Source organism: Emydura macquarii, unplaced genomic scaffold (genome assembly GCF_026122565.2).
Source record: "Emydura macquarii macquarii isolate MOO-44397 ecotype Brisbane River unplaced genomic scaffold, CSIRO-AGI_Emac_v2 contig_1132, whole genome shotgun sequence".
NCBI classification, from domain to species: Eukaryota; Metazoa; Chordata; order Testudines; family Chelidae; genus Emydura; species Emydura macquarii.
The window spans coordinates 166,875-180,804 of record NW_027131269.1 but is presented as its reverse complement, the minus strand read 5'-3'; positions in this window follow the sequence as shown (position 1 = coordinate 180,804).

Genomic DNA, 13,930 nt, shown 5'->3' with positions numbered 1-13,930 from the left:
CAAAGCAGGACTAACCTCAGCTATATCATCCCAACCAGGGCTTTGTCAAGCCTCAGCTTAAAAACCTGTAAGGATGGAGATTCCACCACCTCCCTAGGTAACCCATTCCAATGCTTCACCACCCTCCTAGTAAAAAACTTTTTCCTAATGTCCAACCTAGACCTCCCCCTGCAACTTGAGACCGTTGCTCCTTGTTCTGTCATCTGCCACCACCGAGAACAGCCTAGCCCCATCCTCCCTGGAACCCCCTTTCAGGTAGTTAAAAGCTGCTATCAAATCCCCCTCACTCTTCTCTTTTGCAGACTAAACAAGCCCAGTTCCCTCAGCCTCTCCTCATAAGTCCTGTGCTCCAGCCCCTAATCATTTTGGTTGCCCTCCGCTGCACTCTCTCCAAATTGTCCACATCTTTTTTGTAGTGGGGGGCCCAAAACTGGACACAGTATTCTAAATGCGGCCTCACCAATGCCGAATAGAGGGGAATAATCACTTCCCGTGACCTGCTGGCAATGCCCCTCCTAATGCAGCCCAATATTCCATTAGCCTTCTTGACAACCAGGGCACACTGCTGACTCATATCCAGCTTTTTATCCACCATTACCCCCAGGTCCTTTTCTGCAGAGCTGCTGCGCAGCTCGTCGGTCCCCAGTCTATAGCTGTGCATGGGATTCTTCCTTCCTAAGTGGAGGACTCTGCACTTTTCTTTGTTGAACCTCATTAGATTTCTTTTGGCCCAATCCTCCAGTTTGTTTAGGTCACTCTGTATCCTATCCCTACCCTCCAGGGTATCTACCACTCCCCCCAGCTTAGTGTCGTCCGCAAACTTGCTGAGGGTGCAATCTACCCCATCCTCCAGATCATTAATAAAGATGTTGAACAAAACCGGCCCCAGGACAGACCCCTGGGGAACTCCACTTGTGACCAGTTGCCAGCTAGACATGGAGCCATTGATCACTACACGTTGAGCCCTATGCTCTAGCCAGTTCTCTATCCATTTTATAGTCCATTCATCCAACCCATACTTCTTTAACTTGCTGATAAGAATACTGTGCGAGACAGTATCAAAAGCTTTGCTAAAGTCAAGGTATATCACATCCACTGCCTTCCCTACATCCACAAAGCCAGTCACCTCATCATAGAAAGCAATCAGGTTGCTCAGGCATGACTTTCCCTTGGTGAATCCGTGTTGACTGTTCCTGATCACCTTCCTCTCCTCCAAGTGCCTTAAAATGGATTCCTTAAGGACCTGCTCCATGATTTTTCCAGGGATTGAGGTGAGGCTGACCGGTCTGTAGTTCCCTGGATCCTCTTTCCTCCCTTTTTTGAAGATGGGCACTATATTTGCTTTTTTCCAGTCCTCAGGGACCTCCCCCTGTTGCCACGAGCTTTCAAAGATAATAGCCAATGGCTCTGAAATCACCTCAGCCAACTCCCTCAGCACCCTCGGGTGCATTGCATCCGGCCCCATGGACTTGTGTATGTCCAATCCTTCTAAATAGTCTTGGACCCGTTCCTTCAGCACTGTGGGATGTTTGCCTCCTTCCCATTCTGTGCCACCCAGTACAGCAGTCTGGGAGCTGATCTTGTCTGTGAAGACAGAGGCAAAAAAGGCATTGAGTACCTCAGCTTTCTCCACATCCTCCGTCACTAGGTCGCCCCCTCTTTCTTTAAGGGGCCCACTCTTTCCCGAATCTTCCTCTTGTTGGCAACATGCCTGTAGAAACCCTTCTTGTTCCCCTTCACGTCCCTTGCTAGCTGCAACTCCAATTGCGCTTTGGCTTTCCTGATTTCATTCCTGCACGTTCGAGCAGTGTTTATATAATCCTCCCTAGTCACCTGACCAAGCTTCCACTTCTTGTAAGCTTCTTTTTTGCGTTTAAGTTCGCCAAGGACATCTTTGCAAGAGAGAGTTCTTGCCCGCAAAGGCCTGCAATGTAAATAGGCAAGGCAGTCAAAGGAAGGATAATGATTCCTATTTTACAGATGGGGAGCAGAGACCCAGAGAGTTTAAGTGACTTGGCCAAGGTCATGCAGGGAGTCGGTCACTAAATCCAGCTTGCCTGAGCCCCAATTCAAAATCAGCCTCTCTCTCTCTCTCTCTCTCTCTGACTCTGCAAACATTCAACGTTACTTAATTATAAGTTTCACTGAAGACATATGAAATATTTAACAGCAAGAAACACAGATTCTGGTCTAAGATGGAGCCGTCCACCCAGATCCATTTCCTCTCTAGGGATGTAACATGAAGCCCAGTCCAAACAGGATATTTCCCTTGCGTGACATTCTGTGTGAACTCCTGTGGAGAAAAGCTGCAGTGTGAATTTAGCCTGCTGTAAAAATGATCTTTCCAAAGGACACCAGAGAACATAATGCACGCATCTTCAAAGAGGCCTTCAGTTGGACCCAAAACAAGCAGTGGAATCTAAATAAATAAATATTAAAGGAGATAAATAATAATATTTTTTTAATAATTTAATAAATAATAAATATGAAGGGGATAAATAATTAAGAGAACAAGTCAGGGATTCAGAGTCATCTGGATCCCTTGTTAAACTGGGTGCAAGCAAACAACATGTATGTTAATATGGCTAAATGTAAATGCATTCATCTAAGAACAAAGAATGTAGGCCATATAGGATGGGGCCTGTATCCTGGGAAGCATTGACACTGAAAAGTTTTGAGGATCATGGTGGATAATCAGCAGAGCAGTGTGACGCTGTGGTCAAAAGAGTTAATGCAATCCTGGGATGCATAAGTGGGAATCTCGGGTAGGAGTAGAGAGGTTATTTTACCTCTATTTGGTACTGGTGTGACTGCTTTTGGAATACTATGTCCAGTTCTAGTGCCCACAGTTCAAGAAGGGTGTTGATAAATTGGAGAGGGTTCAGAGAGAGAAGAGAATGATTTCAGGATAAGAAAACATGCCTTATAGTGATAGAAAAAGTTCCTTGAGTCCATTTAACTTAATTAAGAGAAAGGTTAAAGGCTGATTTGATCACAATCTATAAGTACCTACATGGGAAAGAAATATTTAATAATGGGCTCTTCAATCCAGCAGAGAAAGAACTAACATGATCTAATGGCTGGAAGTTGAAGCTAGACAAATTCAGATTGGAAATAAAGTGTAAATTTTTAACAGTGAGGGTGATTAATCATTGGAACAATTTACGAAAGATCATGGTTGGTTCTCCGCCACTGACCATTTGTAAACCCACATGTAAATAAAGAGGTATTTTTCACAGCCCTGAGCAACATAGCTAGGTTGACCTAAGTTTTAAGTTGAGACCAGGCCTCAGAGAAGAATCTCCTCAGCTCTGCAAGTGGCAGCTTCTAGCACATTAGTGATTTTTTAGAAGCAGGTCAAGCTGTGTCAATTCTGAAGCTGGTCTAAAACAATGTGTTTGTGGGTTTTTCCCCCTGCAGAAAATTTAGATTTTTCAGAAATTAGAAAACCAAATATTTTAGCTGAAAATTGAAGTTTCTATTTGGAAATGGTTCCCTGGAGCCCCATGGGAGTTGTAGTCAATGTGCATCATTATCCCCTATGGTTTGGCTCCTCAGCTAGACTGCATCTCCCATTGATGCACCGTGATCCTCAGTTCATCCTGGAAGTCTCTGGCTATGATGCATCATGGGAGATGTAGTCCAGCTAGGGAGCCGGGCCAATAGAAGAGAAAGGGAGCATGAGGCATCCTGAACTATAACTCCCATGAGGCCCCACAGCGGCAGCATTTCCAATCTGAAATACTTTGGCTTTCAAACATTTGTTTTGGGTTTTGTTTTGTTTTTTGACAAATGGAAATTTTCTGCAGAAACTGATACTTTTCCAGAAAAAATTAGCTTAATTGAAAACCTAGTTTTCCATGAACCTGAATGAAAATTTTTGAAGAACTATAGTTCACTCTAGCTTAAGTCTACAGCCATAGGAGTATTTAGCCCTCATACAGGGAGACAGGGTGGGGTGGCCCATTGTCAAGCTGTCTATCCATGCTACACACACATCTGTTTTGTCGATAACGAGGATAGAAATTCTTGTGTTAGCTGTGCACCTCACCCTGCAGACAAGGTGCCTCCAGAAATTTATCACATGGAAGGCACAATTGAACCACTTTCACCTTAGCGGTTGCAGCGTCACTCAGGTTTGGCCCAGGGACCCTCTGTCATGACAGAGGGGTGACTGAGCCAAATTTCAGTGAGCGGCATTATGACTTGGCGTGTAGGGTCACAGCACCACACAGGTGTGGCCCGGCGGCCCCTCCATTAGTGGGCCAGAATTGAGTGATGCTGCAACGCTGTGCACCAGGTCGCAACACCACTCGGTTTGGGGGCTGTCTCAGACAGGGGGTCCAGGGCAAACGGCCCCTTTTGCCCACTCCTCTGAACAGCCCTGCCCCTACCAATGGTACACACTGTGGGTAATGTGTATATGACTGCGGGTGCAGATGCCACTGCCAGCAGACCTTCCTCTTACACATAATTCTGTTTTATGTGCAGTGATGCCAAGGGGATTCTGATGTGAGTAAGGACCTGGGTTACAGCAAAATAATAACACTGAGCTCTTACACTGTGCTTTTCATCAGTGGATCTCAAATCACTTTACAAAAGGAGGTAAATATCATTATCCCTGTCTTACAGATGGGGAAACTGAGACACAGGGAGGTGAAGCGTCTTGCCCAGCAGGCCATTAGTAGAACCCAGCTTTCCTGAACACTAGACCAGAGGGCTAACCACTAAGCTACACTGCCACAATGAAGTGTCTCTCCAGCTGAAGTTTCCACACCTCTTCTTTTTACATTACCATCTCATCCCGGTCTTGGATCACCAGGATGTGAGATCTCTTCATTGGACAGTCATCACAGCTCCCATTCCAGTCCTTATTCTCTTTACAAAACCAGTAGCACTTTCCTCTGTGTGACAGCCAGTCCACGGGGAAGAGTTTGCACTCAGAGCCTCCTACTGGGGAAAAGGGACATGTCATTAATGGGTCTGAAGACACTTCACAATTCAGCATTTTCCATGCAGGGCACTAGACTGCGAGTCAGGTCATCTGGCTTCAGTTCCCGGCTCTGCCACAGCCTGTACCGTGTGACCATGGAAAAGTCACTGCAACCCCTGTGCCTCAGATTCCCCATCTGTCATATTGGATGGTACTACTTTGTTCATCTGTCTTGTAAGCTCTTTGGGGCAGGAATTGTCTCTCTCTGTGTGTGCATGCAGCGCCCAACACAACAGGGCCCTGATCTCAGCTAGGGCAGGGACTGTCTCTCGCTATGTGTGGAATGATGGGTAGACATCTGATGTCCCTTCATGCCATGACCCAGCTCAGCCTCTGCCTTCTCTCACTGTATTCTCTCTCTCCCCTTCCCCACTCACTCTCTGCTGTGCATTGTTTCCTCTGTGGCACTGTATATAGTGAGAGCTACCCTGACTAGCCACTAGGTGTCATTGCTGCTCCCCTCAGTCCCAACTGAAATGCCTCTGGTGAACAACACCCCCAATGAAGAGAAGCTCTTGAGGATGGGTGGTGGTACCTGTGTGCCTAGAGTAGCCGGAAGGGATTTCTGGAGGAGGAACCTGATAAATGTCCCACAGCAGCCCAAAGAGCTAGACAGAACAGCGTACAGCTCCCATCATGGAAGGAGCCGGGGTTACCTGCTGGGCTGTTGTGTGTTTGCTGCTTGCACAGATTCTGTTTCAGACAAGTAAGGACATCCTCTGGGCTGCTGCTGTCTTCTGCTCTGTTTAAGTTTCTCTGCCTCAGGGGCATTTGGGGCTGTTCCGATCTGTCTTTTGAGAAAGCTGCACTGCAAAACTTCACCGCACAGCATCCGCGTGAACAGGGGTTAGATAAAGTGTCTAATAAAGTACTGAATAATATGGATCCCAGCCAGGCAATTTGGAGAAAGAAACTGAATTGTTAAAAATCCAGAGGCAAATTCTATTATGTTCCTATTTAAATACAAAAGTGAAACTGACATGTATCAATTTTTACCACCTCCTTTCCTATTATATGTAGTAATCTCTGAGCACTTCCACGTTTCTCTCACCTGGTTTTGTCTTTTTCCATCTGGCCCTATTTTTTTATTTTAAATTATTTTCCCTGGGCTCACAAGCTAATTTGCCTCTGCCTCATTAATTTCCTTCTTTGGCATCAGCATTTTATCTCTACAGATAGCATAAACAGGTTTAAAAAAAATTGACAGAACAGTTTTCTGTTGGAAAATGCAGTCTAATCAAAATTGAAACATTTTGCGGGAATATGTCCATTTCAATGAAATTTTTGTTGGGGGGGAAACTAAAGGAAATGTTTTGACATCATCATTTTGTTTCAATAATGTCATAGTGTTTCAATAAAGTCAAAACATTTTGTTTTGACTTTATTAAATTGATTCATTTCATTCCAACTCTTACATTGCAGTAAATATTAATTTTAATATATTTATATTTAATATTCAATATGACTCTATCAATTATATATATTATTATAATGTTTCAATATTGTCAAATGACTCAATTTCCAGTTACCTTTTTTTGGAATTTTGATCCTACGGGAAATTTCAAAATTTTGGCTTTTCATTCCAAATTGGTATAAAAAAAACAAAAACGGTCAGACTTTCCGACAGAACCAAAATTCCAGTGTCTGGCCGACTCTAATTGTTCTTCATGTCCTCTGAAGGTAGGTTAGTTCAGCTCTGGAATAGATTTCCAAGAGAGGTTGTGGAACCACCATCATTGGAGGTTTTTAAGAATCGGTTGGACAAGTGCCTGTCAGGGATGGTTTAGGTTTATTTGGTCCTGCCTCATTGCAGTGGGTTGGACCTGATGGCAGTTGTTCCCCAGTTTGTAGTTGTTCATTTGTTTTTGTTTTTTGGTTTGGTTTTTTTCCTTCCTAAGTGTAGTAATTTGCCCTTGTCTTTACTGAATTTCATCAAGTTGATTTCGGACCAGTTCTCCAATTAGTCAAGGTTGTTTTGAATTCTAATCCTGTCCTCCAAAGTGCGTACAATCCTCCCAGTTTGGTGTCATCTTCAAAATTTATAAGCATATTGTCTACTCCATTATCCAAGTAACTAATTATTTCTGAAAATTGTGGTCTCGGGTTTCACGGGGGAGGAAAAACACTCTTAAAAATGTAGGAAAATGGGATTGTAAATAGAGCTGATGGAAAACTTTCTTTTGTATTAAAAATGTTAAAAATATAAAAACTGTTTGTGTTATAAAATTTTTCATGGTTTTGAAAACAGAAACCCACCTTGTGTGAGACACAATGGGAGAGTATCAGGTATTGACATGCACATTCATCCTGTCAAGGAGTTGGATTAAACACACCTTGTGCCAACATTTTACAACCTGTACCAATCAAAATCTCCACAATGGCAAACTGAAAACTAAAATAATTTTGAAACCGAAAACTAAAATAATTTTGAAAAATGGAAAAAAGCCCAACACATTTTTCACAAACAAAACAAAGCATTGAAAAAATTTCAGTGAAAATGTTTGTATGACTGGCAAGTTGTCGGAACCAAAAATTTGTTTCCAAATATATGTGATTTTTTTTAATGAAAAAAATTGTCCACACAATTTTGACCAGCTTTAATTGTAAATGGTCTAACTGTCAGGAGATCCAAGCAGCAGTGATACTTTTAACTTGTTTTTTTTTTCTTTTTTTTTAAACTGACTTGATTTAAAGGTAATGGTTTCTCTTTAAGGACCCTCTTCAGGAAACCACTGACATTTATGCTTTTAAAGTTAAGCATATAAAAGTGCTTTCCTGAATTGGGGCCTAACCATTTCCTGGTCAGGAACCATTTCTTCATGATATTACTAATGATGTGGTATCTGAATATAGAACAGCAGTTCTCAGACTGTAACCCATGAAAAGTGAGCGCTTGTTAGTAGTAAAAGCTGGTCACATAGGGCTAAATCTCTCACTTCTTTACACAGTAGCAACAATCACATGATTTTCCTAAAGTTACTCTTTCCACATAAGCAACAGCTGTCAGTGGCACAGGGATTATAAATGTAAGAAGTGATTTGGGACCAGGGAATAGAGTGGATCTGTAATTCCCTGCCCTGTAGGGGATTGTCAGTAGCAAGGACTGAATCTGGTGCTTCTAGATCTTAAAGACTAAGTTACCACTACCTGAGCTAAGAGCCCCAGCTCTAGCAAATAACGCTGAAGCAGATTCAGCAATAGAGCTGGTTTGAAATTTTTCTTTGAATCAATTTTCTGTTGTAAAAATGCCATTTTTAGTAAACTGAATTTTTTGCAAAATTGTATTGATTTTTTTTATTACATTTCCTACAAAAATTTTTTGTCCTGAAATAAAGTTTTTCAAAACCAAAACATTTAAACATTTCTTTCAGAACAAAATTTTAGTTCCAAATTTTAATTTTGCAGTTTTTCCATTTTTGTATTTCTACATTAGTTCATGACGTCCGTGGTAAGAGAGCATAATTTGACATGTCATAGTATAGCTGTATACTAGCCAAAATATTTGATTATTTTCCTTTATTTGTATATTTATTTTACTTAACAAAACCCTTTAAGGCAGCTGCTGCTTAGTACAGATTGAAACATCTTATTTTTTCAAAGTGTCTCTGTTTATGTTGCAAGGAAACAGTTTGATGCTTTCACAGATCAGCTCTGTACATTCCCCAGCCACCACCAGATGGGGACAAAGTGCCACACTGAATGGGTGTGGGTTACACATGAACTACACTGCACCCTACTAGCAGCAGCACAAAGGGAACATGTAGACACACGCCACAGTGAAAAGCAGGCTGCGTCCACTCTACAGAGCACAGCTACATGTGTCAGGGAAAAGTTCTGTCAGGGAGAAGGCAGTAGCAGGGAATTGCCGGAGGGTGCTGCCTCCCGCTGCCAAAGTCTTTCCTTGCAACGGGGAAAGGCTCTGCTGTGGGGAGCTGCCGGAGCCTTTCACCACAGTCTTCCCTTTGCCAGAGTCTTTCCCCACTTCTGAAGCCTTCCACTGTGGCGGGGAAAGACTCTAGCAGCGGGATGCTACACTGCTAAAATAGCTGTGTAGGTGGGGGAAGCACTGCTTGAGTGAGTAGAGAGCTATGCAGGGTACATAGCTGGGTATGTAACTACAGGGGTAAGGCATGTCTTAACTCCATTCGCTTATGCCATGCTTCACCATCTACACTGCTACATCTACTACATTTATACCTGAGCTGGGGGGCGGCGGGGGAAGCAGGGGCGTGTAGTGTATGTACTCTTCATACCTCCAAAAAGAGTGTGCAGTGTAGATGTACCTTCAGATGTGGACTGCGCCATGGAAAAATTTGAGAATCCCTGGGAGATCAATAGAAATTATCTAAACTGAATTACTAAGGCATAAGAAACTTCACAACCTGTGTATTTACAAAACAGACGGGATCCACACACTTACCCAAGATAGTCAGAATGATCACCGCTAGAGTCAGAATGATGCATACACCCCCAAAATCCCTAGCATGATTTTATAGCGCTGGGAACGCAAATGAGAATCTGCAAAAAATGCAAAGTTTGGTGACAAGGCTTCAACCTTATCTTTGCCTTTTAAAATGTGGTCTCATGTTATGTCATTAGAAATTGTTAGTTGGATAATATATATAATGCAATACAAACTGAAATTTCTAGTGGAACCCTACATGTGGTAATTTACAGTACAGTTATGTAGTCAGTCTTGGCTTGATTTTTTTTTTTTTTTTTTTTAAGGCTCAATGAAATATACCAAAGCCAAGTTTGAAGAAAACTGCTTCAGCAATTTTTCAAGTTATGGGTTAAGATTTTCAAAGGTAACTAGTGATTCTGGGTGTTCAAATTTAGATACCTTAAAGGGGCCTGATTTTCAGAAAATGCACCCTCTGAACCCTCTTCAATTTATCGAGATCCTTCTTGAATTGTGGATACCAGAATTAGACACAGTATTCTAGCAGCAGTCACACCAATGCCAAATATAGAGGTAAAAAACCCTTTTTGTTCCTACTCAATATCCTTCTGTTTATGGATTCAAGAATCATGTTAGCATTTGGTTGCAGCATCAAACTGGGAGCTCATGTTCAGCTGGTCAGGAATTTGACAATAAAACTCTTTTATCAGAAAAATGTTGATTTATTAAAACATCTCATGGAAGCGTATCAGTTTCATCAAAGCTTGCTCATATTCAGGAGCAGTGAAGGCATTCACCTGAGTTGTGGGGTAACCAGGCTCAAGTCCATGCTACACCAAAGCCAAAGATATTTTTGTTCTGCTGCAGACTTAAAACAAATGTCGAGACCTCTCCATTTTTCACAAAACAGAATTCCTGTTTGGCCAGCCCTAAAAATAAGCAGCTTTGAAAATCATAGCCTATGGGAACTGGGTGTCCAAATCTCTTAGGCAACACAGAAAAATCTCAGCCATAAAGTGCAAATATCCGTTTCTGAACAGGAACAGGGAATGTCTGGTCACCGGGTCAAAGAAAACTGTGTCTGACATGCATCAGAATTATAGTGCTCTGCACTTATGCTCTTCACTCATTCTGTCTTTGAAAAATAGTCAAGAAGCATAACTTTCTAAAATCCATACCTTTGATCCTCCCTTGTGACAGGCACGTGGTGGTTTTCTCTCTGGGTCGGAGGTTTAATACCATGATATGAAATAGCCAATAGGTGGCACCAGAAGCTCAGAAATGGGAACAGTCTATGCGGTTAAGAGGCAAGTTAAAAAGGTTCAGTGCCAAAGTCACCCTTTAAATCAGGGGTGGGGAACGTCAAGCCCACGGGCCGTATAAGGCCCGCGAAATCATTTGGTCTGGCCCTGGCAAGGCAACTGCAGGGGGGAATTCGGCGGCGGCGCAGTTTCACGGCGGCGGCGGGGTTCCGTGGGGGGAGGGGGGGCATAGTGCCGCTGAAACCCTGCCGCCGTTTGCCCCTTTTCGGCGGCGGGGGGGAATTCGGCGGCGGAATCAGCGGCAAGGTGCGCCTCGTGTACCACCCAGCCGTCTTCCGCGTACCACCATCAGGCTAATTTTTAAGTTGATAATTTTGTATGGCCCGCGACTGATGTTATAAATATCCAAATGGCCCTTGGCAGAAAAAAGGTTCCCCACCCCTGCTTTAAAGAGACGATTCAGCTGGGACCATCCCCAACAGCCTTCAGCAAGTGAGTCTGTCCCAGCTCACACAGGGAAATTCAGTGGGCACCTGACTTTGGCGACTTCCTTTAGAAAACCCCAGCCCCGCCTTCTTCCCCCAGTGCAGCAGCAGTGACAGAGTTACGCAAAACTCTTTGGACAGTCTCTCTGAAATTTAACCCTTTCAGGGAAGGAGCACCAGTGGGGTCTAACACCAAGGACACATTTGAAGGTCCAGTGCAGTAGGTTAATGCTCAGAGGCAGAGTTATTATGTCTAACAGCTAAGTCAGGACAAGCCATTTTAGACCCACTGGATTCACTGGTTAGTCACTTCCCTGCCTCCCCAGACACAGAGGAGCAGAGACTGGGTGGGCCAGGCTCTTACTTGCTGGAAATGCTGCTAGGGTAGCTATGATGATCAGAACTGGGACTGTAACTGGGACTAGGACTTGCCAGGAAGCGCATTTCCTGAGCTTGTCATTAGACCTGTGACCTGAAAGAGACAAAGCCTGAGAGCTTCTGGAGAGCAGACACATTAACGGGATCAATGGCTGAGTGTTGATCGAGCAAGTATCTATTGTGATTCCCAGGGTGCTTCCTTCCCCACTGTGTACAGACAGTAACTACACCCCCCAGTCCGAGGGCTAAACACGATAATAAACTTGCCCAGTCCCAAATCACCCCCACACTTGCCCAGCCAGCACATAGTTAATGGCTCCTTGGACTAGAAGATACCACTGGACTGTTGAATTTCTCCCACTGCTCCTGCACAGACTCTCAGGGCTTGTCTACACTTACCTTGGAGATTTGGCGGCAGTCAACCGGAGTTACGCAAATTACGCAAAAAAGTTGTGTAACTCCCGTTGGCTTCTGTTCTGCGCGCCGTCTTCAATGCACTGCACCAACGGGAACCGCATTCCCATCAATGCAGCACCACGCCACTTGAGGAGGTGGTCTTAATATGTCAATTTCTGGATCGACTGAGCGGGTCTTCACTGATCGCTCAGTCAATCCAGATAAGTCGATCTGACGGTGGCGAATTAGCTGCCATCAGTGAAGACAGCCTCAGATCTGCTACCCAGCCTGACTCTCGGCTCCTAGTTAACCAGAGAAAAGAAGGGATGGGAACGTGGCACACACTCAACCTTTTTTCTGTCCCCTACTGGGGAGAAACAGATGGAGAGAAAAAAGCAGACTTTCCCCACACACTCAGGACTCATCTACACTTAAAACGCTGCAGCTGTATCTCTGTAGCATTTCAGTGAAGACACTTCCTACGCCAAAGGGAGTGCTTCTCCTGTCAGAGGACATACGCCACCTCCTTGAGAGAAGGAGGGGAGAATTCTCCTGTCTGCTTAGTGCTGTCTACCCTGGGGGTGAGGTCCATTTAACTGAGTCATTCAAGGCTCTGGCTTTTTCATACCCCTGAGCGACGTATTTATATGGACCTAATTTCTTTGTATAGACCAAGCCTCAGGGTATGTCTATACTGCAAAGTGAAGTTGATTTAATTTCAGTCGAGATTCATCCGCCAAACTAATGAAGTCGGTCGGGCATGATGACAGCACACTCATGTCGGGGGATGAACAGAGCAGTGCACCGTGGGTAGCTATCCCACAGTGCAACTCCGAAGGGGCTTTTGGGAAGGTATTTGCGTCCCATGATGCAATGTTCTCCCTCTCCTGATGTCAACCGCAAACAAACAAACACTTTTTCCTGCCATTTTTCAAAACCCTGGCTCTGCTATGCATACGCCATTTCCCGAGAAGCATGGAGCCCATTTAGCTCTGCACTATCATTGTGAGCATCGCAAACATCTCGTGACTTCAGAGCCATTGGCTAGTATCTTTGAAAGCTCGTGGCAACGGGGAAGTCCCTGAGGACTGGAAAAAAGCAAATATAGTGCCCATCTTCAAAAAAGGGAGGAAAGAGGATCCAGGGAACTACAGACCGGTCAGCCTCACCTCAATCCCTGGAAAAAATCATGGAGCAGGTCCTTAAGAAATCCATTTTAAGGCACTTGGAAGAGAGGAAAGTGATCAGGAGCAGTCAACACGGATTAACCAAGGGAAAGTCATGCCTGACCAACCTGATTGCTTTCTATGATGAGGTGACTGGCTCTGTGGATGTAGGGAACGCGGTGGATGTGATATACCTTGACTTTAGCAAAGCTTTTGATACTGTCTCTCACAGTTTTATTATCAGCAAGTTAAAGAAGTATGGGTTGGATGAATGGACTATAAAATGGATAAAGAACTGGCTAGAGCATAGGGCTCAACGAGTAGTGATCAATGGCTCCATGTCTAGCTGGCAACCAGTCACAAGCGGAGTGCCCCAGGGGTCGGTCCTGGTGCCGGTTTTGTTCAACATCTTTATTAATGATCTGGAAGATGGGGTAGATTGCACCCTCAGCAAGTTTGCGGAGGACACTAAGCTGGGGGGTGTGGTAGATACCTTGGAAGGTAGGGATAGGATACAGAAGGACCTAAACAAACTGGAGGATTGGGCCAAAAGAAATCTAATGAGGTTCAGCAAAGAAAAGTGCAGAGTCCTCCACTTAGGAAGGAAGAATCCCATGCACAGCTATAGACTGGGGACCAACGAGCTAGGCAGCAGCTCTGCAGAAAAGGACCTGGGGGTAACAGTGGATAAAAAGCTGGATATGAGTCAGCAGTGTGCCCTGGTTGTCAAGAAGGCTAATAGCATATTGGGCTGCATTAGGAGGAGCATTGCCAGCAGGTCACGAGAAGTGATTATTCCCTTCTATTCGGCATTGGTAAGGCCGCATTTAGAGTATTGTGTCCAGTTT